Source organism: Drosophila tropicalis, unplaced genomic scaffold (genome assembly GCF_018151085.1).
Source record: "Drosophila tropicalis isolate 14030-0801.00 unplaced genomic scaffold, ASM1815108v1 contig_258, whole genome shotgun sequence".
Lineage (NCBI taxonomy): Eukaryota > Metazoa > Arthropoda > Insecta > Diptera > Drosophilidae > Drosophila > Drosophila tropicalis.
Genome location: NW_027172710.1, coordinates 1,166,930 through 1,194,533, shown reverse-complemented (window position 1 = coordinate 1,194,533; position 27,604 = coordinate 1,166,930). Strand labels below are relative to the sequence as shown.

General features: G+C 37.5%; 1 long non-coding RNA gene across 4 annotated transcripts in view; it reads left to right on the top strand.

Moving 5' to 3' along the window:
- Nucleotides 1-352: 352 nt before the first annotated feature.
- LOC137572189 (uncharacterized) overlaps nt 353-27,604 on the top strand; it is a 47,849-nt gene continuing 20,597 nt past the window's right edge. The window contains exons 1-2 of one of the 4 annotated variants that reach the window (XR_011031566.1): nt 353-529; nt 17,141-17,333. This is a non-coding gene — a long non-coding RNA (uncharacterized lncRNA). Of the gene's footprint in view, nt 557-17,140; nt 17,334-27,604 lie in introns of all 4 variants that reach the window. The other 3 variants (XR_011031568.1, XR_011031567.1, XR_011031565.1) reach the window with 3 other exon arrangements.

The following is a 27,604-nucleotide window of genomic DNA, read 5'->3' as shown; positions in this document are numbered from 1 at the left end:
TGTGAGTCTTTCGGGGACATGAGTCCCCATATGAATGAATGTACAGTGAAACCTCGATATAACGAATCTGAGGGGGATCGCAAAATTATTCGTTATATCTATTGATTCGCTATAGGTACTGAAATGTAAAACCTTAGTCCTTTCAAGGGACTTAACAAAAAATTCGTTATATTGGGTTTTTCGTTATAACGAAGTTCGTTATATCGAGGTTTCACTGTATATTATGTGACTTATTGCTTAACGTCCGACTTCACATCATCTGCGGGAAACGGTTGGCTAATAAAAAAGGTTAATACACAAAAGACCTCTACACGACAGTTATTCCATCGAAAAAAAACATCGATATTATCGATAGTCCTTATCGATGGACTTGCAGTTCTAGCAGAATCTAAACCCCTTATTTAAGAATAATCACAATATATTAAATTTTTTCGCCAAAAATGGATAGTCCTATTTTTCATAAACTACTTGGTGATATAAGCCGACGTTCAGCTTATTCTCAAATTCTCATTGGAGTCGCATCCGGTTGGTAAGAAAAACACATGTTAATTTTTTTGTAAGTAATACATACATACATGTTTACTTTAACGACTAAAAGGTAGCCTTGACGTTAAAAAGAAAACATACGTTTTCGGGAGTTAGTTTGTAGTGCCTGTGAAATTAATTACACACACAGTAATCGATACTTCTGTCCATTTTGTTAAAAATCGAGTAACCAATTTTTATACATATATGTATGTATGTATGTCCAACAATTGTTTGCAAAATGAAAAAAGTAACACAAGTTTACCTTCTAAATCGAAAAATAAAAAAGGAGGGTTTCTTATACAACAAATTTGTATTAACTTTTATTAACATACATATGTACATATGTAGGTATTAACTATAGGAAGATAAAAAAAAATGCAAAAACTCCAACAAGGCCACCAAAGATATGCAAAAATCAGCACAGAGGCAATCTTGACTCTGTCTATTAATTGTTTGCAAAATGCAATTCATCTGTACAACTCTCTAATACTTAGTATGTCCTATATTAGCATCCAGAACTCCTTGGAGGCGTCGCACAGTGGGACCTTCTGGCATTTAGCATTGCAAAAATCATAGCGTTTAAACCAATAAAGCGATTTCAAAAATTCAAAAAGCATATGATAAAGAATACCTTAAGCTTCAAAATGAATGTTTGTCAAAAGTGCTGGGTGTTCGTGGTGCTGTAATATTCAAGGTCAAAGTCAGAAAATATTTCCAAGCGTGTTTTTCTTTTAAAAATGGATCGAAACCCGGTTTTTTTCAATCACAAATGGAATTTTTCATTGTTTTAGACGACTATGTAACATTTTTTAATGTTTTAATTTGATTTTTTAACATAGTTACAAAAATTTTTTTTTTTTTTTTTAGGTTAATTTTAAAAATTTGCTATTGATGGCTGATTTTCTTCAAAATAATTTTCAATATTTACATCAGTATCTAATAAACTCAACATTTCGGGACTATAGTTGCTATTTTTCAAATCCTTTCGTGATCGCACGTGTATCAGTGATCCAATAAGTGGGTCCGAAGAGGCTGCTAGCATGTTAAAAAGGTCTTCATTTTGTCTAACACGAGAAGTTTTTAATGTATTAGTGTATCTGAACCTTTTGTAGTCCTTGTTTTTACATTCCTGTGCTTCTTCGGATAGCTCTCCAAGTGGTAAACACTGATGTTCTATTAAATCCTTTCCGTGAGCCAAAATCCTATATACCGTTGGGGTAAATTTTTTTTTTGCGGATACAATTCAGTCAAAAGATGAGCAGTCTTTGAAGTATATTCGGAAAATTGTTCACCATTTACCATTTCCTTGCAATTTATAGCATTCAAGATAACAGCCTTAATGATCTCTTGACTAACACCTGTTATAAAAGATGTCACTTCATCATTTTCAAAAAATCTCCTTGAAGTATTTCCATCATTCGTGTTTCGGTATTACCCTATTTGTATTAATTATTGTAGAAAGGCATATATGTAAGGTAGTATTTGCAAAACAGCATTACTCAATGTTATCATTTAAATACAAAGAAGCTACAGGCCAATACGCATGCGCTCTTCTTCTTCCTTAAACCTGCAGCGCATTTTTTTAGCCGAGGTTGCCTTAGTTTTATGGCTTACGCATCGCTGTCGCAGGTCTCCGCATATTGGGACTATATACATCTGATAAATATTTCACCTACCTAGTGTATGTAGTCCGGTATTGATACTCGTTGAGTCTTGCTAGTTTTATTCCATCAAAGTTCAAAAATGACAATATTTAGTACATTTTTTAAACGCTTCTAGTTCAATATTTAAGTAATTATTAAAATTTATGAAACATGCTATTAATAAAGAACATACTTTTCATAAAACCAAAATATCCAAGATCGATTGTTGAAATCGCCCAATATTCAGTTTTAAAGTTGCGATTTTTTTTTTTTAAATTATCATTTTTTCCTTTTCACTAAAAATGTCTCAACCATGAATCTCAACCGATTTCAAAAATTTTTCGGATTCATAATCTCTGAAGTATTTCCTATCGATTGCATATATCATTTTTGCCAAACGCGATCATGAAAAAACGTATTTTTGCAACGCTATCCGAGCAGAGGCCCAACTGTGCGTCGCGATTTCGACTATACGAGGGCATTCAAGTCGTAATGTTCGTGTATTTTTTGCCATTTCTCGTTAATGCACTTGATTAATTTTGCTTTAGATGTAGGGCGACGTTCCGCTACCTTCTTCAGCAATGCCCACAAATTCTCAATAGGATTGAGATCCGGACTCTGTGGGGGCGTGTCAATCGCTTTATGACAATTAACAGTGGCTCACAGCTTATTTGATACAGGGCAATTTTTTGTCTTTACACCTCTTTAATATCGAAAGTAGCAGGTTTATCGATAAATTGAGAATGCAGAATGTATTTAAAATACTATTTCTAAGTAATGGGTTTCCCGGGAATTTCTGTTTTTGGAGAGGAAGGCAACAATTACGGGTAGACGTGAAATTTAGTGCTCTCAGCTTATTTGATACAGCCACTTTAATGTAAGTAAAATTAACAAATTTGAGGTTTTTTCAATCTAAGTAGCATTTTGCTATGTGTAGTCAATATAGAAGACGTTTTTTTTTGCCGATTTGGAAAAAGTTCACTTAAGAGATTAACAATGGGCCGACGAACAACCATCGAGAAGCGTGAGCTGGTCATCCATCATTTTAAAAAAGGAGAGAGCATCCGGCATCTACAGTCCAACATATAATAGAGCGCTTCAAACACGAAAATCGGATCGAAAACAATTGCAGAAAAGCGCCAAATAAAATTTTTAATGAGTCGGACAAGCGCTATTTAGTCCGGAAAATTAGGGCTAACCCCAAGCGGTGGAGGATAAACTGGGCAAGGCGTCGAGCGCAGAAACTGTGCGACGTGTGCTGCGCGACCATGATTTTAACGGTCGAGAAGCTCGAAAGAAGTCATTCATTTAAAAAAAATGTCAAAAATGGCCGACCCTATTTCATCATCATATGCAATACCCGTTGGTCAACCCCACTCAATTGTCACATGCCCATTTGTCGCATGATCGCCTATCCCAAGTAACAGTCCGATCGCTAGGATAAACAACGAGCCACCCCACTCAATCGCCACATGCCAATTTGTCGCATGATCGGGTGGGTTTCCCGGGCCCGCAGTTTTCAGAAGGGCCCGCGATACATCACAGTCGAAAATATTATATTATTTTATTTATTTAAATTTCTGCAAAACACTACATGCAGCAGATCAAATTACACGCGCGAAAAAACACATGTTTTGTGTTTATTAAGAAAAAAAGTACCGTTAAAGGCTTTTGAGAGCTTTTAAAGATTTTTTCAAATAACGATCAAAAAATATTTGAATGGCCAAACAGCTCCAAGTTTTTTTCTAAATTAAATAATAAAATAAGTGTCTGAAGACACTTTTGAGCGTTAGGGGGCTAAGTTCAGATCATCCGGTAACTTCGCTTTAGCTGCGCGGAATTCACTCAGTCAGAATCTTTCAGTTATTATTAAATTGTATGTAATTGTAAAGTGATTTTAAATAAAAACTTTATTTTTTTATACCGTGAGTGAAAGAAGTGTTTAATTGGCGCCCGAGCAGTGACCCTGCTAAATAAAACTTGATCGAGTGTTAGTGAAAGATACCAGTGGTCGTGACCAAGAAAACGCGTTAAATGCCTTAAGTGTCAACGAAATAAAAACGCTATATCGAACTACACCTAGAATCAGATTCAAATTTATCGCTGCAATTTCCTCCAAGATCCGTTCAGAGGAAAACTGATAACCCAAAAGTGTTTGCCCAGGAGCGTTAGTACCTTCGATGTCGATAAGTAAAAGCACCGAAGTGGTAGTAATAATGTAAGTTAAGCAAAATAAATTTAAGTGAAAGAAAATCAAAATAAGAAAAAAGAATTTGTGTAGATACAGTGGGATAAAAAATTGTGAACCAAAGTTAAAATTTAAAAAGAAAGAAACAAAGAAAAGCAGAAGCTTAAAAATTTATAAAATCCCAAATTAAATTTTTTCCCCACTCAAGAAAAAAAGAATCAAAAATTGAAAAAGAAACTAGTAAAAAAGAATCAAAAATTGAAAAAGAAACTAGTAATCCCAAAAAAAGGGAGAGAAATAATTCAAAATCTTCAAAAAAATATATTTAAAAAAAAGAGAAAATAACCATATAATATTGAAAAATTTGCATAATACCACAAACTATCATTTAAGTACCAAAAACCATTTCCACCCAAAATTAGCGGACATACCGCTATACTTTTATCAATATAAACGAAAATCGAATTTTCGCGGTATTATATTTTTCGTGACGTCATAATATTCGCGATATCGTAACACTTACTTCCTTGAAGTAAACCTAATTCAAAATATTTTTTCCAAAATGACTAAAGACAACTGGGTTAAAGCAGCAGTCCTCCAGCAGTGTGGTATTCAGGCAGCATCTTCCGATGCTCCGACAGCATCCACCTCAAACTATCCAGCTATCCAAACAATTTTGTCGTCTCAGCTACAGGAAATAGTGAAGCAATTAAATTATTCTCAGCCAGGACATATTCCATTTAGGGACCAAACAGCTAGCGTCCAGGATAACTGTCATGAATTAGATAAAGTGCCAGACATCGTTAAAAATCTTGACAAATTCTCAGGTAGTCGTGAACATGGTTCGCTTCCGCCACACGTTTGATGGAATTTTACGCTCCCATTCAAGGAACACCCAAATACTTTGCAATTCTTGTGACCATTCGAGGCAAAATTACAGGCTTTGCCAATACACTGTTGAAAGTCTGTCGCACCGCATTATGGGGGGTGCAATCTCGCAGTCTGTTATTTGAGTACTCTGACAAATGAGATTTGAGCACTTAAGAATATCAGCTATTCACCATGACCCAGAAGGGCACTTCCATTCATGACTTACTTCGCCGTTTACCAACAGATGTCGTTAATACTAGACCAAATCAACACACTGGGTTATACTCCCGAGACTATGGAAGCCATGGCAAAACAGGTCAGAGATAGGGCTCTAGATACCTTCATCAGAGGTCTTAACGGAGATCTCTCAGGCAGAATGAGCTAAGCTCATTCCAAAAATCAGAGGCATGCATTGCAACTGTGAGAGATGTTGGATAATAAAAAGGCTAGGAACAGTATCAGCCATCGCGACACTCGTCCACCCGTAGGACCAAAAGCCCCGCAGTATGCAGCAGGAGGAATATTTTACCTCACAAGAAGACAACTCAGAGTTAGTCGCGCAGAATAAAGTGGAAAAACAGTAGCCTCAACAGATACCGGCTCAAACAAAAACTATGGTCCGATCGCTAGGATAAACCACGAGCCACCCCACTCAATCGCCACATGCCAATTTGTCGCATGATCGGGTGGGTTTCCCGGGCCCGCAGTTTTCAGAAGGGCCCGCGATACATCACAGTCGAAAATATTATATTATTTTATTTATTTAAATTTCTGCAAAACACTACATGCAGCAGATCAAGTTACACGCGCGAAAAAACACATGTTTTGTGTTTTTTAAGAAAAAAAGTACCGTTAAAGGCTTTTGAGAGCTTTTAAAGATTTCAAATTTTGCGGTGTGATTTATTAACGATCAAAAAATATTTGAATGGCCAAACAGCTCCAAGTTTTTTTCTAAATTAAGTAATAAAATAAGTGTCTGAAGACACTTTTGAGCGTTAGGGGGCTAAGTTCAGATCATCCGGTAACTTCGCTTTAGCGGAATTCACTCAGTCAGAATCTTTCAGTTATCATTAAATTGTATGTAATTGTAAAGTGATTTTAAATAAAAACTTTATTTTTTTATACCGTGAGTGAAAGAAGTGTTTAATTGGCGCCCGAGCAGGGACCCTGCTGAATAAAACTTGATCGAGTGTTAGTGAAAGATACCAGTGGTCGTGACCAAGAAAACGCGTTAAATGCCTTAAGTGTCAACGAAATAAAAACGCTATATCGAACTACACCAAGAATCAGATTCAAATTTATCGCTGCAATTTCCTCCAAGATCCGTTCAGAGGAAAACTGATAACCCAAAAGTGTTTGCCCAGGAGCATTAGTACCTTCGATGTCGATAAGTAAAAGCACCGAAGTGGTAGTAATAATGTAAGTTAAGCAAAATAAATTTAAGTATAAGAAAATCAAAATAAGAAAAAAGAATTTGTGTAGATACAGTGGGATAAAAAATTGTGAACCAAAGTTAAAATTTAAAAAGAAAGAAACAAAGAAAAGCAGAAGCTTAAAAATTTATAAAATTCCAAATTAAATTTTTTTCCCCACTCAAGAAAAAAAGAATCAAAAATTGAAAAAGAAACTAGTAAAAAGAATCAAAAATTGAAAAAGAAACTAGTAATCCCTAAAAAAGGGGAGAGAAATAATTCAAAATCTTCAAAAAGATATATTTAAAAAAAAAAAAATAACCATATAATATTGAAAAATTTGCATAATACCACAAACTATCATTTAAGGGTAAATGTTTACTATTACTACTCGAGATTTCAGTGTTGAAAAGTGGAAAAATCGGGTAAAGCTAGATTTCAGTGTTGTCAAACGCTATTTTTTATTTGGCGCGCTGTTTGACTGCCCTGGTAGCCAAATATTTTAATCTAAACTCAAAAGTCGAGGAATATTCGGCTGCTCTGGCAGCCGAATATTGTATTCTAAACTATATTTGTTCCATAAAATCAAGAAATATTGTAAACTCAACAATATTTTCGTTTGTTGAGAATAGTGCTAACAAAAGATTCAAAAAGCCCGCGTATTCGAGTATCCAAAATTCGGCATTCGGCAACACCATCTCAAAATTGAACAGCTTTTTTTTAGCCGGAAAAAGCTACTTTTAGCTATAGTCCCGCTAAAAATATTAATTTTCTTTTGTTAATTACTCAAAAACTACGAAATAAATCGCCAAGGCGCACCTGAGGTCGTGCTCGTGCAATTTTTCTCTTTCGTTTGATACCAAAATTATGTAGTTTAAGCGCGTTTTGGGCCCGAGTAGTAATAGTAAACATTTACCCATTTAAGTACCAAAAACCATTTCCACCCAAAATTAGCGGACATACCGCTATACTTTTATCAATATAAACGAAAATCGAATTTTCGCGGTATTATATTTTTCGTGACGTCATAATATTCGCGATATCGTAACACTTACTTCCTTGAAGTAAACCTAATTCAAAATATTTTTTCCAAAATGACTAAAGACAACTGGGTTAAAGCAGCAGTCCTCCAGCAGTGTGGTATTCAGGCAGCATCTTCCGATGCTCCGACAGCATCCACCTCAAACTATCCAGCTATCCAAACAATTTTGTCGTCTCAGCTACAGGAAATAGTGAAGCAATTAAATTATTCTCAACCAGGACATATTCCATTTAGGGACCAGACAGCTAGCGTCCAGGATAACTGTCATGAATTAGATAAAGTGCCAGACATCGTTAAAAATCTTGACAAATTCTCAGGTAGTCGTGAACATGGTTCGCTTCCGCCACACGTTTGATGGAATTTTACGCTCCCATTCAAGGAACACCCAAATACTTTGCAATTCTTGTGACCATTCGAGGCAAAATTACAGGCTTTGCCAATACACTGTTGAAAGTCTGTCGCACCGCATTATGGGGGGTGCAATCTCGCAGTCTGTTATTTGAGTACTCTGACAAATGAGATTTGAGCACTTAAGAATATCAGCTATTCACCATGACCCAGAAGGGCACTTCCATTCATGACTTACTTCGCCGTTTACCAACAGATGTCGTTAATACTAGACCAAATCAACACACTGGGTTATACTCCCGAGACTATGGAAGCCATGGCAAAACAGGTCAGAGATAGGGCTCTAGATACCTTCATCAGAGGTCTTAACGGAGATCTCTCAGGCAGAATGAGCTAAGCTCATTCCAAAAATCAGAGGCATGCATTGCAACTGTGAGAGATGTTGGATAATAAAAAGGCTAGGAACAGTATCAGCCATCGCGACACTCGTCCACCCGTAGGACCAAAAGCCCCGCAGTATGCAGCAGGAGGAATATTTTACCTCACAAGAAGACAACTCAGAGTTAGTCGCGCAGAATAAAGTGGAAAAACAGTAGCCTCAACAGATACCGGCTCAAACAAAAACTATGGTCCGATCGCTAGGATAAACCACGAGCCACCCCACTCAATCGCCACATGCCAATTTGTCGCATGATCGGGTGGGTTTCCCGGGCCCGCAGTTTTCAGAAGGGCCCGCGATACATCACAGTCGAAAATATTATATTATTTTATTTATTTAAATTTCTGCAAAACACTACATGCAGCAGATCAAGTTACACGCGCGAAAAAACACATGTTTTGTGTTTTTTAAGAAAAAAAGTACCGTTAAAGGCTTTTGAGAGCTTTTAAAGATTTCAAATTTTGCGGTGTGATTTATTAACGATCAAAAAATATTTGAATGGCCAAACAGCTCCAAGTTTTTTTCTAAATTAAATAATAAAATAAGTGTCTGAAGACACTTTTGAGCGTTAGGGGGCTAAGTTCAGATCATCCGGTAACTTCGCTTTAGCGGAATTCACTCAGTCAGAATCTTTCAGTTATCATTAAATTGTATGTAATTGTAAAGTGATTTTAAATAAAAACTTTATTTTTTTATACCGTGAGTGAAAGAAGTGTTTAATTGGCGCCCGAGCAGGGACCCTGCTGAATAAAACTTGATCGAGTGTTAGTGAAAGATACCAGTGGTCGTGACCAAGAAAACGCGTTAAATGCCTTAAGTGTCAACGAAATAAAAACGCTATATCGAACTACACCAAGAATCAGATTCAAATTTATCGCTGCAATTTCCTCCAAGATCCGTTCAGAGGAAAACTGATAACCCAAAAGTGTTTGCCCAGGAGCATTAGTACCTTCGATGTCGATAAGTAAAAGCACCGAAGTGGTAGTAATAATGTAAGTTAAGCAAAATAAATTTAAGTATAAGAAAATCAAAATAAGAAAAAAGAATTTGTGTAGATACAGTGGGATAAAAAATTGTGAACCAAAGTTAAAATTTAAAAAGAAAGAAACAAAGAAAAGCAGAAGCTTAAAAATTTATAAAATTCCAAATTAAATTTTTTCCCCACTCAAGAAAAAAAGAATCAAAAATTGAAAAAGAAACTAGTAAAAACAATCAAAAATTGAAAAAGAAACTAGTAATCCCTAAAAAAGGGGAGAGAAATAATTCAAAATCTTCAAAAAGATATATTTAAAAAAAAAAGAAAATAACCATATAATATTGAAAAATTTGCATAATACCACAAACTATCATTTAAGGGTAAATGTTTACTATTACTACTCGAGATTTCAGTGTTGAAAAGTGGAAAAATCGGGTAAAGCTAGATTTCAGTGTTGTCAAACGCTATTTTTTATTTGGCGCGCTGTTTGACTGCCCTGGTAGCCAAATATTTTAATCTAAACTCAAAAGTCGAGGAATATTCGGCTGCTCTGGCAGCCGAATATTGTATTCTAAACTATATTTGTTCCATAAAATCAAGAAATATTGTAAACTCAACAATATTTTCGTTTGTTGAGAATAGTGCTAACAAAAGATTCAAAAAGCCCGCGTATTCGAGTATCCAAAATTCGGCATTCGGCAACACCATCTCAAAATTGAACAGCTTTTTTTAGCCGGAAAAAGCTACTTTTAGCTATAGTCCCGCTAAAAATATTAATTTTCTTTTGTTAATTACTCAAAAACTACGAAATAAATCGCCAAGGCGCACCTGAGGTCGTGCTCGTGCAATTTTTCTCTTTCGTTTGATACCAAAATTATGTAGTTTAAGCGCGTTTTGGGCCCGAGTAGTAATAGTAAACATTTACCCATTTAAGTACCAAAAACCATTTCCACCCAAAATTAGCGGACATACCGCTATACTTTTATCAATATAAACGAAAATCGAATTTTCGCGGTATTATATTTTTCGTGACGTCATAATATTCGCGATATCGTAACACTTACTTCCTTGAAGTAAACCTAATTCAAAATATTTTTTCCAAAATGACTAAAGACAACTGGGTTAAAGCAGCAGTCCTCCAGCAGTGTGGTATTCAGGCAGCATCTTCCGATGCTCCGACAGCATCCACCTCAAACTATCCAGCTATCCAAACAATTTTGTCGTCTCAGCTACAGGAAATAGTGAAGCAATTAAATTATTCTCAACCAGGACATATTCCATTTAGGGACCAGACAGCTAGCGTCCAGGATAACTGTCATGAATTAGATAAAGTGCCAGACATCGTTAAAAATCTTGACAAATTCTCAGGTAGTCGTGAACATGGTTCGCTTCCGCCACACGTTTGATGGAATTTTACGCTCCCATTCAAGGAACACCCAAATACTTTGCAATTCTTGTGACCATTCGAGGCAAATTTACAGGCCATGCCAATACACTGTTGAAAGTCTGTCGCACCGCATTATGGGGGGTGCAATCTCGCAGTCTGGTATTTGAGTACTCTGACAAATGAGATTTGAGCACTTAAGAATATCAGCTATTCACCATGACCCAGAAGGGCACTTCCATTCATGACTTACTTCGCCGTTTACCAACAGATGTCGTTAATACTAGACCAAATCAACACACTGGGTTATACTCCCGAGACTATGGAAGCCATGGCAAAACAGGTCAGAGATAGGGCTCTAGATACCTTCATCAGAGGTCTTAACGGAGATCTCTCAGGCAGAATGAGCTAAGCTCATTCCAAAAATCAGAGGCATGCATTGCAACTGTGAGAGATGATGGATAATAAAAAGGCTAGGAACAGTATCAGCCATCGCGACACTCGTCCACCCGTAGGACCAAAAGCCTCGCAGTATGCAGCAGGAGGAATATTTTACCTCACAAGAAGACAACTCAGAGTTAGTCGCGCAGAATAAAGTGGAAAAACAGTAGCCTCAACAGATACCGGCTCAAACAAAAAATATGTCCAACCAGAAATAGCCAAAAATATCAACACGAATGAGCACAAGTTTTACGTCAACACCGTAAGTGCTCGCATTCTATTCACCAGCCATATCTATTTGGGTTTATTTAGCGACCCCAAAAAACCAATAACTTTCTTCCTATTACCTTATTTGAGTCCATTCCATGGAATTCTAGGTAATGACACACTAAGAGAATTAAACGCCATTATTGATGTAGGGAAATATCTACTGTATGTCAACAACTCTCATGTTGTTAAAGTTAAGCAGATGCGAGCCCATCAGGTCCATACAATCAAATCAGCAGAAACTAGGGCTAAAGTCACTCCAAGAGGAGTACGAATCGCTATTTGCGGAGCCAAATAAAAATTTGAGTTACGCTACTAATGTCTAAGGTGAAATCCGTATGACAATAGACACTCCAGTCTACACCAAAAATTACACGTACCCAGCTTCTCTAGGAGATGTAGTAGAAGACCAGCTACAAGAATTACTACGAGATGGTAAAATACGACCCTCACGGTTGCCCTATAATTCCCCTGTATCAATAGTTCCTAAAAAGAGCGACAGCCTTGGGAATAAGAAATATAGGATGGTCATCGATTACAGAAAGCTTAATGCAGTTACAGTTTCGGATAAGTATCCTATTTCTGAAATCGGAGAAATGGTTGCACAGTTGGGTAACAATAAGTATTTCTCTGTTCTCGATCTAAAAAGCGGATTTCAAAAGGTTTCCCTTAAGGAATCTTATATTGAAAAAACGGAATTTGCTGTAAATGGAGGGAAATACGAGTTCACAAGACTCCTCTTCGGTCTAAAGACTTCGCCATCAATATTCCAAAGAGCTCTCGATGACATTTTAAGAGATCTCATTAGAAAAATTTGTTACGTCTACATTGATGATATAATAATTTTCAGTAAATCCGACGAAAAACATTTCCGACATCTAGCTCTAGTATTTTCTACTTTGTCCAAAGCAAATATGAAGGTCCAAGTAGATAAATGGAAATTCCTAAGATATAGCGTTGATTTCCTAGGCGTAGTAATTTCAAGGAAGGTTTTAACTCTAAAACCAATCCAGAGAAAATTCAAGCAATTAAAAAGTTCCCCATACCAAAGAACCTGAAACAACTAAGGTCTTTCCTGGGATTAGCTAGTTATTACAGAAGATTTATCAAAGATTTTGCTAAGTTAGCTAGACCCTTGACTCGTTATTGCGAGGGGACATGGCAGAGCTAAAAAGAATGTCTCAAGCAAGATTCCTAGTCCGATTCGGTGATGCCTTTGAGAAAGTAAAAAATGCACAATGCCACAAATGAAAGAGAAATGATAGATATAGTATTAATAATAGTAGGGCATTGGATAAGCTAAGGATGTATGTATATAGCAAATCCAAGGTGATCATTTACACCAGCACAAATGCTAGTAGTACGTCAGCTACAGTCCATAGTGATGAAAGCTTAGGTCATGAACCAGCATTCCCATTCCAGCAATGGGAATTCCCGTTAATGTTTCTAAAAACCAATTGTTTATCCTCACTGGTGATAAGGAATCCACCACACAAATTTAGACAATTGATGTCCATGATCAGATTCAACAACAAGATGTCATAATAAAGGAAAACCTTAGAGCACATACAAATTCTGTTGAAAATAAAAAACAAATTGTATCTGAACATCTCTTTCCCGGTATGAAGAAAAAGGTCGAAGCAATAATAAACTCTTGCCAAACGTGCAAGCTTTCGAAATACCAAAGACAACCTCCGAATCAAGAAATACAACCAACTCCTATTCCGACATATCCAGTCGAAATAATCCATATAGATTTATATTCCACCTAAAATAAGATAATCATAACCGCAATAGACAAATTTTCTAAGTACGCGCAAGTTAAACTCGTAAACTCAAAAGCAGCAGAACACCTTAAAGTACCCTTACGTGAGTTATTGTTGGCCTTCGGTATGACAAAAACCGTGGTAATGGATAACGAAAAGGCTTTAAATTCTGCATCAATAAAATTTCTTTTGAATAATCAGTTAGGGATACAAGTCCACACTACTCCACCATATACATCATCTAGCAACGGCCCAGTAGAAAGATTTCATTCAAGATATACAGAAATAATGAGATGCTTAAAGCTAGCGCACCCCGAAATGGAATTCGAGGATTTAATATTCGAAGTCGTGGATGGTCATGAGTACAATAAAGCCATCCACAGTACCACCAACAAAAAGCCAATAGAAGCATTTTTTGCAACAAATTTAATCCATACACCAGAAAAATTATCACTTGAAAGGGAAAAGATTTCAGAAAACATTTTAAAGAAGCAAAATAAGGACCTAAGGTACCACAATAAAACAAATAAAACCGTCAAAATTTACGATCCAAATGAAATCACTAAACTAAACTATAAAAAAGAAATTGTAGCCGAAGATCTTAATACCAAGATTAAAACCAGGTCAGGCAGGATAGTTCATAAAAACCACTTGAAGTATTGATAAACATCCTCTTCCGACAGATTGCTCATGTTACCACTTTGCTGGGGTCACAGAACTATACTAGACTACACTAAGTCAAGAATGGTCATGTTGGAAACCGGGTTAGCGCGCCAGAACGGAACCTTTAAAATTATTCATGTCATCGAATTAGAAAAATATCAAATGGCCATATCCGTTTTAAAAGAAGTCGTCAAGAATTCGACAAACCTTAGTCCGTATCAACCTTTTCTTGGCCTATGAGATAACTCAGGTACAGAATGAATTGAGGAGGCTTCAGCCGATGAAATTCAGAAACAAAAGATCGCTCGATATACTTAGCACGGCTTGGAAATGGTTAGCGGGCACACCCGATCATGAAGATCATAAAATTGTGGTAAATAAGATCAATGAACTATTGGAAAACAATAATCGGCAGGTCATAATTAATAATTTAATAGAAAATAAGGTAAACGACTTAATTAAGATAACTAACACTATATTAATTAGAGGTAAACCCGAATCCAATAATAAGTCAAAAGAAATTGAAATTACCAAATTTAAATTGAATCTTTTAAGAGAAGAAATGACAAATATCATTTACGCAATTGATTGGTCTAAGGCCAATACTGTAAACTCATTAATACTGTCCTCTGCCGAAATAGATTTTATCGACACAATTAAAGAAGAGAACTTAACATTAATAAACATTGAAGAACTAATAGAGTTTGCCGAGGTCAGCGTAGCCGAGTTTGCCGAGTTCAGCGTAGCCTCAGACGGTAAATCACTCCTTTATATTGTTAGCCTACCCAGAGTAATTAATGAAACTTGTAAACAAATCCTAGCAATACCAATTAAATATCAAAAATTTAAAGAAGAAATAGACCACGAGAATATCATGAAATGCAACAAGAAATACTTCGGGTTAACCAATAAGAATAAATGTAAAATTCATAATGTTAAGACAATCTGTAAGCTAGAAGATTTGACTAATTTAGAAAACAGTAAATGTGTAGGAGCCTACTTGCAAAGAAGGAATCCACAATGTAAGGTCATAAACAACCAGCACGTAAAGTCCCATTCAGAAATATTGCCCGGTACCTTGCTGCTGAACCAATTTCAAGGGGACATCAACATCAATGGATAAAACATTACCCTTTAAGCGGAAAACGCGAAAGTCATGATAGAAGGCTCCTGGTATATTGTGAAGACACGCTTTGAAGTCAAGGTTCAACCGCCGCTGTTACAACTACTATCAGATAAGCAGCAGAGAGTTGAAAGGTTATCACTGGAAATGCTCAAGGAGCTACTCAATAATAATACTAATAATCTGGAACGAATCCAAGGAAACAACTCGATTATGTCTTCGTCAAACTGGATTATTCTAACCTTTCTGGCAGCTGCTATCAAAAAATACTGCAGCCACGGAACAGGCAACCATGTTCCAGCAATGGAAGTCTCAATCGCGCCAGTCCAATATATTGTTGCGCCCGAGGACGTCCGCACTTAAAGGGGGAGGAGTTAAGCACTTCTGTCATAACAAGGAGTTAAGTGCTTATAGTTAAGCACTTCTATCATAACAAGGAGTTAAGTACTTATGTATATCATAACATGGAAGACATAAACCCAAGTCCGTCAACACACTCTGCGAAATTCTTTCAGTCAGAATCTTTCAGTTATCATTAAATTGTATGTAATTGTAAAGTGACTTTAAATAAAAACTTTATTGTTTTATACCGTCAGTGAAGGGAAGGGTTTAATTTATATTTATATGGTCGGAGATGCTTTCTTCTATGCGTTGCACACTTCTGACCAAAATTCATATACCCTTTTTGCAAATAAATAAAAATACAATTGTATAATAACCTCTGCAAGGGTATACAAGAAGATTTCTACTAAAAAGGTTTTTTTCAAAAGGCAAATTTTTGTTTGTCTGCCAAATTTTTGACTAATTATTAACAAAACAAAAAAAATCACTTCACAAGGCATCATCATTAATGTTTAAAATTTTTGTACGCAATTTATGTACAATTGTGGTATTCGCGCTAGAGTGCTCACCGACTTAGAAAATGGTATTCGTTGTTTGCACTCGAAAATCTTTACTGAAGCCTAATTTGTTGAAGCGATTTACAGCTGTGTTCAAAAAAATAGCGGTGTCTTTAAGCTTTGACTTCAGAGTTGCTAAATCATATTAAAAATGGCCATAAATGCACCAATATTTTTTAAATTCATAATCTATATTTAAATATAATAAAATTACTACCATTTTGGACTGAACAAAAAAAAACCCATTTTCATAGTAAAAATCTGTCGATTCAAAATTATTTTAAACTTCAAATTTAGGTCACCTGTGGTTCTTAGGACTTTTTGGCAATAGCGGGTTGGCACTTCCCGTTTGTGACGAGGGCGGCAGCAGAGTCAAAGGCAAACTACGAAAAATAAATGCTAGCCTCATACGTAAAAGTTGTTGAAAACCTAGAGCGAGATGAGAGCAGATGAAATTTTTCTTTTTTTTTTTTGCTACAGCTCTCATCATATTCATTCTATTGCTATAGCTTTTTTAAACGCCAAAAATTATAGCCGAGCAAATCATTTATTTTTCGTAGTTTGCCTTTGACTCTGCTACCGCTCTGGTCAAAAACGGGAGCGGTAGCGAGAGCAAATAAAAATACTACGGAATTTCGTAGTAATATCAAACCCTGGTAATACGTTCCTCTTCCGATTAACATGAAAATGTTACCGTTAGTTGACGCAAATAATAGTGCACCATTATTATCTAAATAATTACACTTACTCCTGACAACTTTGGAAACTTTTTTTTTTGCTTTTCTTCGCATTTAAACGAAAAACTGGCATATTTTTTTAACAGCTAAATTTGTGGGCATAAGCACAATAATTAGTAAGATTTACGGAACTTTTTCGGTTTTTCTATACCTACATAGGGATATACCATTTTACAAAACCAAAGGCAAAAAACTGAATCATAAAAAGGAATACATGAAAAATTTTGAAAACTTTGTTAGCATCTACTGCTCTGCTACACAGCTGTATATGAAAATTATGTTTAAAAGCAAAAGATTTGTCCTTAGCCGGCACTCGTCGGCTCTACAAACTCTACCAACAACATTAAGGTAGCTAAGTCCATAAACTAAAACCACTGACATAACTTTTAGTTACAAATAATTTTTTACTTGAAGGGCGACTGGATTTACAACTATGAAAATTGGAAAAATTGCCGCATTAGTGATTGGAGGAAGTATTATTTTAGTGGAAATCGCTCATCAAGAAGGCCTCATACAAGTTAATTGGCCCAAGTTAATGAAAAAAATGGACATTATTACAAAACAAATACCTCCCTTAGTAGAAAATGATGCGACTCTGCTTGAAACGGTAAGAAATTTAACTCTTTTGACAACATTTACATTGACAACAGATCTTATAAATCATATTTAGCTCATATGACAAACAATAAAACAAACATCAAAAATAAAAATTTCAACTCGCTAAAAAAACAAAATGAGCTTACTTTGAAAAGCCCAATTCAATAGATGTACTTTCAGAAAAAAAGGTCCGGTACGGTTTGATTTTTGGTGTTGCACAGTGTTATCTATTTGGGATAACATTGACAAATTTCTATTCGTTATTTTAAAATATATGAAAGAAGCTTTTGCGTATAAAGTTAATATGTTCTTCGTCAGCATCAACGGGAAACAGATCAGGATGTTTTTTCTTCCAAATCTCGATATATTCAATTTCTTGAGATGGTGAAAGTCATATTTCAGTAGCTTAGATGTTATTGAATGGATAAGTACCAAACTGTAAGAAATTATGAGTTCAGTGGTAGGGTGATGAGGATTTACAGGCTCACAAAGGGCTCAGTGTTAGATACCGAAATAACAGTTGGATCTTAGACAAAAACAATGTCAATGATTCTTTTAGAAAGATTAAGTGAAGAATTTAACTGGTATAACATGCATTCAAGTAGGTTATTAAGAAAAACATCTTGAGACAAAGAAATAAAGTAAGAAAGATTATCATTAACCAGCCAAGAAATATTAGGCAAGTTGAAATTACCTGAGATTATAAGAGAATCACGATCTTTAAGGGAAATGAAGGTATTAATAATTGTTTTTTTTTCTTAATTTTTTTTACTATTTTAATCCTTGGCATTTGAAAAATGTTGTTGGAAAATTTGAAGAAAATCGGGAAAAAACAGATAAAGATAAATCCCTTCAAATTATCTAATGTTTGCGAAACGGCTTACATACAAAAACAAAGTTATTAATCGGAGTCACTGTTTTCCGCCGATTGTTCTTATGGGAGCTATAAGATATAGTCACCCGATCCTGATCGAATTCTGCACAGCAATTAACAGATATATAAAACTGACAAATGTTAAATTTTAAAGCAATCACTTTAAAAGTAACGAAGGTTTTAACAAAAATCACTGTTTTCGGATCGAATCGTTTCCATGGGAGCTTTGTGATATAGTCACCCGATCTTGATCAAATTTGGCAGAGTCGTTTATAAGTGTAAAAGCCCACTGATATTAAATTTTGCGACAATAGCTCTGAAAATAACGAAGTTATTAAGAAAAGTCATTGTTTGCATTGTTTCACACGGACGGACAGACAGATGGACATGGCTTTATAAACGCGTCTCGTCGTGCTGATCAAGAATATATATACTTTATATGGTTGGAGATGCTTTCTTCTTTCCGTTGCACACTTCTGACAAAAATTAATATACCCTTTTTGCTAGGGTATAAAAACTTTAAATCGATTTTCTGACAAACAACATTTTCCAAGTTAGTGAGCACTCTAGCGGGAAAAACCACACCGATCATTTTCAAATTTTTCACAAAAATTTTGCACGTAAATAAGCGGTTCGTGACAAAGCGTTTTTTTCTATTTTTTTTTTTTTTTTTTTTTTTTTAGAATTAAAAATTACCACAAAATTTGGCCGAAACCCGAAATTATTATTATATATAAAACCAAGTCGCCTTTCTTGCCTGACGCTAGCTATAACTCCTGAACACACAAACCGATTGCCTTTAAATTTTGACACACTGTAGAGTCAGGTTCAAGCATGTCGATATCATACTCGCGAACGTGTAAAATTGGTTTTATAACGGCTTTCCGTGTATCGACCGCAGTAGGCGGGGGCAGTTACATGTAAACCACGTGGTAGAAAATTCATTGATTCCTCATTCAGTTACAAGCGAAAAATTGCTAACGAAATCAAATTGAGTCATGGTTAAGATATCGTTCGCGTTTGGCTAAGGTTATTTTGCACAGAGTTCACCAAGAAAATTCCGACATGATCATGGAATTGACAGAAGACATTTACAATAAAACGTTAAGAGACATTGAAGACAATTGCTTAGCTAGGACAAATAAAGTGCTAAGTCAATTGCGAATCCCAGCACCCACCCACATTGCGACTGCTTCGGTTGCTGTGAATTTACGCCGTGAGCAGACTTACAACAGCGATGATCTTCAGTCATATGTCCAAACAAACATTACCAAATTAACCCGTAAACAGAAGGGCGTTTATGATCATGTTGTGGAAATGATAAATAGTGGAGGTGGGGGCATCTTCATAGATGCTTCAGGAGGAACTGGAAAACATGGCCACGGTTCGAGAAAAAAGGACATAGCTTTAGCTTTTGCTTCATCTGGAATAGCTGCGACATTATTACCTGGTGGTAGGTATGGGAAAAGTATTGCAGAAATGTAAACTTACACATAAAAAATCGCTGCAGGCTCTTGATAAAAAATTGCGCGATCTACGTAAAATCGCTCAAGCATTCGAGAATGCGTAATTTCTTGATCGACACCAGAGAACGACATCAACTCTTGCCTAATATACTCAACATTGTGACGACACGTACGTACATACGAAGCTGAATTATTCTCACAACAGTTACTGGACATTGGGTATTTCATTGCACGAAAATTTTTGGAATTTAGTTGCATCAAAGGAAGAACTGATCGAAAAAGTATTCCATGATACTCAAATTAATTATAGGAATCACGATTATTGGCTCAGGGAACGAACGATCCTTGCTGCCAAGAATGAAGATATCTATCAACTTAATCATGTGATCCAATCCAGCATAGAAACAGAGGAAATATCCAACCGGATTTTTGAACTCACTTGATCCGCCTAGAATGCCACCACACCTATTGAAATTAAAAATAGGTGTGCCAATAATCATGCTCCGGAATATTAATCAGATGAAGAACGTTGTGGAAGCAACGATCTTAACTGGACGAGAGCTTTATTGTTTTATCCTTTTATGCATGTTTTTCCTTCGCCATAATTTTTATTAAGAGTGTGACCATCTCTTTCTTTACAACGACATGATAAATTGACTCATATACTAGATTCCAGAACAGAAATGAAATTTTTCGGTAACATAGCTCCGTCCCCTAGTGTCGAACCAAGTCTTCAGCATGATCCTTTATGTCTCGATCGTTCCTATGGGATCTATATGACATAGTCACCCGATCTTTATCAAATTCGGCACAGTCATTAACAGATATATTAAATTAAGAAATGTTTAATTTAAGAGCAATCGCGTTAAAAGTAACGAAGTTATTTACAAAAGTCACTGTTTTCGATATAGTCACCCGATCTTGATCAAATTTGGCACAGTCGTTTATAGGCGTTTATTAAGCTTCACGACAATAGCACAGAAAATAACGAAGTTATTGAGAAAAGTCACTGTTCGTGATTTTTGCGTTTGTATGGGAGCTATATGGTATAGAGGTCCGATCCGACTGAATCCGAGATTTACAACCCCTGCAGTATATACAAGCCTACGTGCAAAATTTCAGCTCTCCTACGGTCTAGGAGGAGTTTGCGTTGATCCAGACGGACGGACGGACGGACATGGCTATTTGAACTCGTCTCGTCGTGCTGATCAAGAATATATATACTTTGTATGGTCGGAGATGTTTCGTTCTATGCGTTGCACACTTCTGACCAAAATTAATATACCTTTTTTGCAAGGGTATTGGTATTGTTAAGACTTAATAAATTAAACTGGCAGCAGATTGAAAGTTTTTAAGATCAGCTTGTAGCCGACTAAATGAATCAGTATCTTTATAAGTAAGACAAAGCTTGACACCGTTAGCATAGATAAGCACACGCGAATGAACAATGACTGATCGAAGATCGCTAATGAATTTTGTGAAAAGCAGAGGGCTAGATGACTACCTTGGTACACCAGAAGTCACAGGAATCGAATTGGAAAAAGAGGACTTAAAAAGTTCTGTTTTCTATTTGTTAAATATTCTCAAACCCAAGAAGGAAAAGAGGTGGAAAGACCAATGTCGTTCAGTTTAGAAAGTAATAGGGTATGATTAACGGAATCAAAGGCTTTGCTGAAGTCAGTGTATATGACATCAGTTTGTTTAGAATTTTTGAACTCCTTGATAATTATAGAGGTAAATTCTAAAAGGTTAGTGGTTGTAGACCTACGTCTCACAAACCCATGTTGGGATGGCGAAATAATAGAGCTGCAAAAATGTTGCAATTGAGAAGTTATAATTTTCTCAAAAGCCTTTCGGAATAGCGGACAATTTTGAGATACCCCTGTGGTTAGAGGCTTAGGTTTAACTAGTTTAAGTTCGCTAAGAAGAGAACTTTCTTTAATCACTGGATTGAAAATGCAATTAGCCTTTTCTAAACGATAAGGATACGGACTTGCTCGATATTCCGTTGAGGAATAGGTCGTTTTGAAAAAATTCGCAAACATATCGGCAATAGCCTGATCAGTGCTCGCTTTTTATACCGTACACCCATAGGGTGAAATGGTATGTTAAAGTCGCGAAAATGTATGTAACAGGCAGAAGGAAGCTTCTCCGACCCTACAAAGTATATATATTCTTGATCAGGATGAACAGCCGAGTCGATCTAGCCATGTCCGTCCGTCCGTCCGTATGAAAACGCAGATCTCGGAGACTATAAGAGCTAGAACCACCAAATTTGGTATACTCGTGTATTATGTAAATATATAGAGTTAATTGGAATTGGCCGTTGGCTAGTGGCAGCGCTGGACTGCTCGTGTTTGTAGAGTGAGCGAGATGGCACATAGTCTGAAGCATGTTTGGTTTTCGAAATTTGAAATATTTGTCTCACCTGGTATATGGTATACCCAAGTCGACGAGTCGACTTACTTGCTTCATTTATTTTGAAAAGACAAAAAAGATGGGTGCACAGAGGTCTTACGTTTAGAAATAACGAAATTATAAAATTGTTTAGAGGAAAACTGAGGCTTACACCGCTGAAGATAATTCTTATAGCATTGTGTATTATGCATCATGAATTTTGAACGAGCGACTGTATACAGAGCATAATTTGATGAACGACGTGTTTTTTGAAACTTCTTATAATATCGTGTCTTCACATTTTTCAAATTGGATAACTCACGAGAGAACCAGGGAGGTTTGTTAAGCCGCTCCAGCCTACCAAGAGGCACACAAATATCAAAGAGTGAATTCAGAGTATCATAGAAAAAACGAACAGCTGAGTTCATATCTCTACAATTGTACAGATAAGACCAATCGGTAGTAGCAATGTTTTCATTAAGGCTGGCAAAGTCAGTCTTACGAAAGCACCTAGTTAGAGGTAACTCATTTGAACCAAGTAATGGTAAAAGCAAGGGCAAATCAATTTTTAAATTTAATGTAGGATGAAATTTGTCTTCTGGAAGAACAAATGGTTCGATCCTAGAAACCTCACAATAAGAAGAATCCAATACAAAAATAAGATCTAACGATTTTCCATTAGAATTTAAAACAGGATTGACTTGGGATAAAGATAAGCCTAGAAGGCCATCAATGAAGTCATGTGACAAAGAGGGCAGCAACGTGGTAGATTCATCTGTTAGTGACCATGCTAAAGCGGGTAAATTAAAATCACCTACAACTATGAGCAAGTCTTGACTGGAAACTAAGGAGGAGACAAACTGAATTGCCTCTAAATGATTTAAATATACCACCATGTCTGACAATGGTGGAATATAGGAAGAAGTAATGAAAGCATTAAAAGATTTAAAATTTACTTTAACACCGACAAACTCAATCTCCTGGGTACTAGAAAATTGCATCATTTCAGATGATAAAGCAGCATCAACAGCTATCAGAACGCCACCACCTATGCGAGAAATCCGGTCACGTCTGAATATAGAAAAGTTTGAGGAAAAAACCGATGCATCAGCAATATCAGGTTTTAGCCACGTCTCTGTAAAAGCTAGAATGTTATGTTCAAAAGAAAGACTATCTACATAGAGATTAGAAAGTTTAGATTTCAGTCCTCTAACGTTCTGGTAACCCAGGTTAAGGGACGAAGCTAGTTTTTTGACACACCAGCAGATGCTGATGTGGCAGGAATAGTGTTAGTTGTTGTTGGCAAGCGAATCGGTTTCCGATTTTTCTTTTTACAGTATATTCCTTAACTATTATATGTTTCGGCCAAAAGTCTTCTCGACATATAGTGTCGAAGATATTGACACAAACACTTAATTTAAAGAACGAAATGTCCCGAGAATAAGAAAATTTAAACTTCTCCACCGCAATATTCGAGACGTTAACTTTTTTTCGAATATAGGCTATTACATCATCAGATGTGACAACAGGGTCTAGCCTAGAAACAAATATATGTTTCTTTGGTGGTATGCCAACCAGAGGCCGCGGTCCCGAAGCGTCAGCCGCAGCAGTAACGTTGGACAAGTCACCCACTGCAGCAGTTAACTTGTTTACGGGGCCCTCGATACTCTTAGAACTATCGGCAATTTCCATTGGAATGGGTAATTGCCCGGACACATCAGACACTACAATAGGCATCGTTTTTAAGAGATCATTCCCAGGTGATACCGGTAATTCCTTACTAATAGCATTCACAACAGGGCTCTTAAACGAAATCAATTGCTGTACATTAGGAGTGGACGGTGCATGAGACCGGTCGGGGACGATAAGAGACGCTGGCGGATCTACAGATACAGAAACACCCCAAGGACTGGTCCTTTTACGTTTCGGAGACTCATTCATAAGCGATAAACTTCTGAACTGAGTCTCCACCGCAGCAAACTCCGCTTGGAGTTTATTAAAACCTGCCCTTAAAGTGTCAAAACTATCTCTAGTCCGCCTCATGAAAGTGCGCATCTCATTCTCGACCTCACGGCAAGCATCACATCCATATTTTAAGCCACCACCTTTAGCAATAGACTCCTTGATTCTGCCTGTGTAACCTGCACACTTAACGTGAACCGCATTGTCACACAACCAACAAAGAATATAATCATGGGAGTCAACCGCATTAGTGGCAACTATGCAATTATTTTTTGAGCAGACAACCATTTTATCAAAAAGTTTAATTTAATTAAAAAAGGAAATACAAAAAATAAAAAATGAAAATTCTAAAGGTAAAAAATCTGCGTATAAGAATATACTGACCAGTTTTGACACAAGGGTTAATGTGCAGAGTAAGCCTTCACAACTAAGGAAATTAACAAGCAAGAATACACCAAAACAAAAACACGTATCACAGAGTCGCGGGTAGACAAAAGACGAGAGCGCAAATCAAACATATTTGTTGTACTTCTATTTAATATTATAGTTTGTATTTATTTCATCAACTTGTTTTATTCGTACTTATGTATGTATCAGAGAACTGCAAGTGTGTCAATTTTTGCCACCTCACTCACACTCAATGAAATTTGTGTGCCGGTGCCACTCATCACCGGCTCAGCAAATCATGAACACATACTTATACAAAATGATTTGAGTGCCACATCTACCACATATACCATCTGTCGCTCACAATAATACACCGTTTTCTTTTTGCTTGGCAACCAGGCATTTTTCGGCAACGCGTGCCGGTCGCACTCATAACAGAAACGAAATAGGGAATAGGCGTAAGTGCGAGAAAAAGCAATGAGCTATAAATAGAAGTAAGCAAAACACATATGTATCACCCGAGTATTTTGCACACACCATGGTGCTTGTTTTTTTTTTTTTTTTAATTCTTTTATTTTAAAAATGAAGATGTAGTGTAGTGAGTAATACAAGTTTTAACAATAAACAGGACAGGTGATAACATAGGTTAAATAAGTAGAAATAAGAGTACAGAGATTAGGAGAGAGAAAAATCTTGCCATACGAATCCTGCGGAACTGCCTTGCGGTATTGCGTCGCAGGGATAATGGCGGGCATCAGTTATGCCCCTCCAGCGTGACGTTCTCGCCCAAGGAGCCTCAGCTTGCTCATAGTCACTAATGCATAGTTGCACACTGCTGACCATGACCGTTTTGTTCTCACCATGTTTTTTGTCAAATTGGCGACTGTGGGTGTCTCTCCCATTTCCACCGCCAGATTCCGTCGCTCTTCCTGGAACCTAGGGCACTCGAAAATGATGTGCTCCGGTGATTCCGCCACATCTTCTTGGCACCATGTGCAATCATTACTTGTTTCGTGTCCAAAACGGTGCAGATATGTCCTATAACAGCCATGACCACTAAGGAACTGCGTAAGCTCATAGGTGACTTCGCCATGACGCCTATTTATCCAAGCATTTATATCGGGTATCAGCTTGTGGGTCCACCGACCTTTTGTTGAGCCTGCCCATCGATGCTGCCATTCTGCCACGCTGGCTTCTTTCGCCATTTTGATGATTGTTCGCCTGGTCGTGGGGGTCCATACTTGTCCCTGCCGTTGCTGGAAGATAATTTGAGCCTCTTTCGCCAGTATGTCAAGCGGTGTCATCCCTGCAATGACTAGCGCCGCGTCATCGGAAATGGTCCGGAAGCCACGGCAAACACGCAGGGCGCCAAGACGATATGTAGAGTCAAGTCCTCTTCTGTACGTTTTCCGCTGCATTGCTTCTGCCCATACCGGTGCACCATAGAGTATGGTCGATTTGACAACGTTCATAAGCAACATTCCAGAGCACAGATGCTTGCCGTGGGCCCCTTGCATTCATCATTATGCGACTCAATGCTCTACATGTTTCTGCTGTCTTTGTATTGACATGTTGCAGGTGCTCCTTAAAAGAAAGTCTTGTGTCCAGTAAGACACCAAGGTATCTTATCGATCTGCTAGATTGTATGGTACACGTTTCCAGTTCGATTTTGGCAACTTCCACCGTCTTTCGGCTGCTTACAAGGACAGCCTCTGTTTTGTGATCCGCTAGTGTCAGCCCTGCATCAGAAAGCCACTGTTTTGCTGCGCCCATGGACACCACCGTTTTCTCCTCCGCCTCACGTAAATGTTTTGCGACGACCACTAGCGCTACATCGTCAGCAAATCCTACTATGTGGCATTCTGGGGGCAAATTTATGCGCAGTATGCCATCATACATGGCGTTCCACAGGAGCGGGCCAAGTACTGAGCCCTGCGGTACGCCTCCCCTGATTTCATATAATCGTACTCCATTTCGGGTGTCGTAATTTAATACGCGATTCCGAAAGTAATCCTCTATGGTGAATATGAGGTTCTCCGGTACTTGGAATCTGCCAAGTGCATCAATTATTTTTGTCCAGTTGGCCGTATTAAAAGCGTTTTTAACGTCGAGTGTGGTTATGAGGCAGTATTTTTTCCCGCCACCTTTCCACCGTTGCCCTTCAATCGCCTTCTCCGCTATGTCGACTACTGTCGATAGTGCATCCAGCGTGGATTTGGCCTTTCTGAATCCAAATTGCATGGGCGAAAGGTCTCCAGCCTGTGAGATGGCTGCTTCCAGCCTTGTGCTGATGATTTTTTCTAGCATTTTCGCCGCAGCGTCAAGCATGCAGAGTGGTCGGTAGCCAGAAGGATCTTCAAGCGGCTTGTTCGGCTTCGGAATAAGCACCAGGTTCTGCTTTTTCCAAATTTCGGGAAACGTGCACTCTTTGAGACATTTGGAAAATACATCCGCAAATTTTTCCGGCTGCAAGCGGGCAGCTAGCTTAATTGCTTTGTTAGGAATTGCATCGGGGCCAGGGGCTTTGTTGTCTTGCAGGTGCCCTGCTGCCAATAGCACCTCCTCTGTAGTTACCGGGCTGTATTCGCTTAACGTGGGACAGTCGTTCCTTGGCAATACCGTTGACGTACTTGGGAACAGCGTTTTAACGATATGCTCCATATGTTGTTCTAACGGTGCTGCTGGCTTTATCGCCTTAAGCTTTTTCATGGCTAGCTTGTATGCCATACCCCAGATGTCAATTTCAGCCTCGTTGCACAGATCCAAAAAGCACTTACGCTTGCTATCCTTGATTAGCCTGTTGAGTAATCTGCGGCGATCAGCATATTCTTGCTGCAGGCTGGTGAAGTTTCCTTGTCCTCGGGCTCTCTGGTAACATCGCCTCGCCCTCAGGCATCTATTCCTGGCCTCAGCAATTCCAGCATTCCACCAGTAAACAGACCTTTTGTGCCTGCTATGGCTCCTGCGTACGGCCATGCTGCTGTCGCATGCTGCAGTGATGGCGGCCATTAATTTCCTAGATAGATCATTAGCATCTCCTACCATGGTTGGAAAGCATAATGTCGATGCAAATGTTTCTGGATTAAGTGTGTCCGCCCTGTACATTTTTGGTTTGTCCGGTGTAACTGCAGCTGCTGCTGGACTGTCGCCAATAGTGCACATGATTGCTGTATGGTCGCTGGCTGTATAATGACT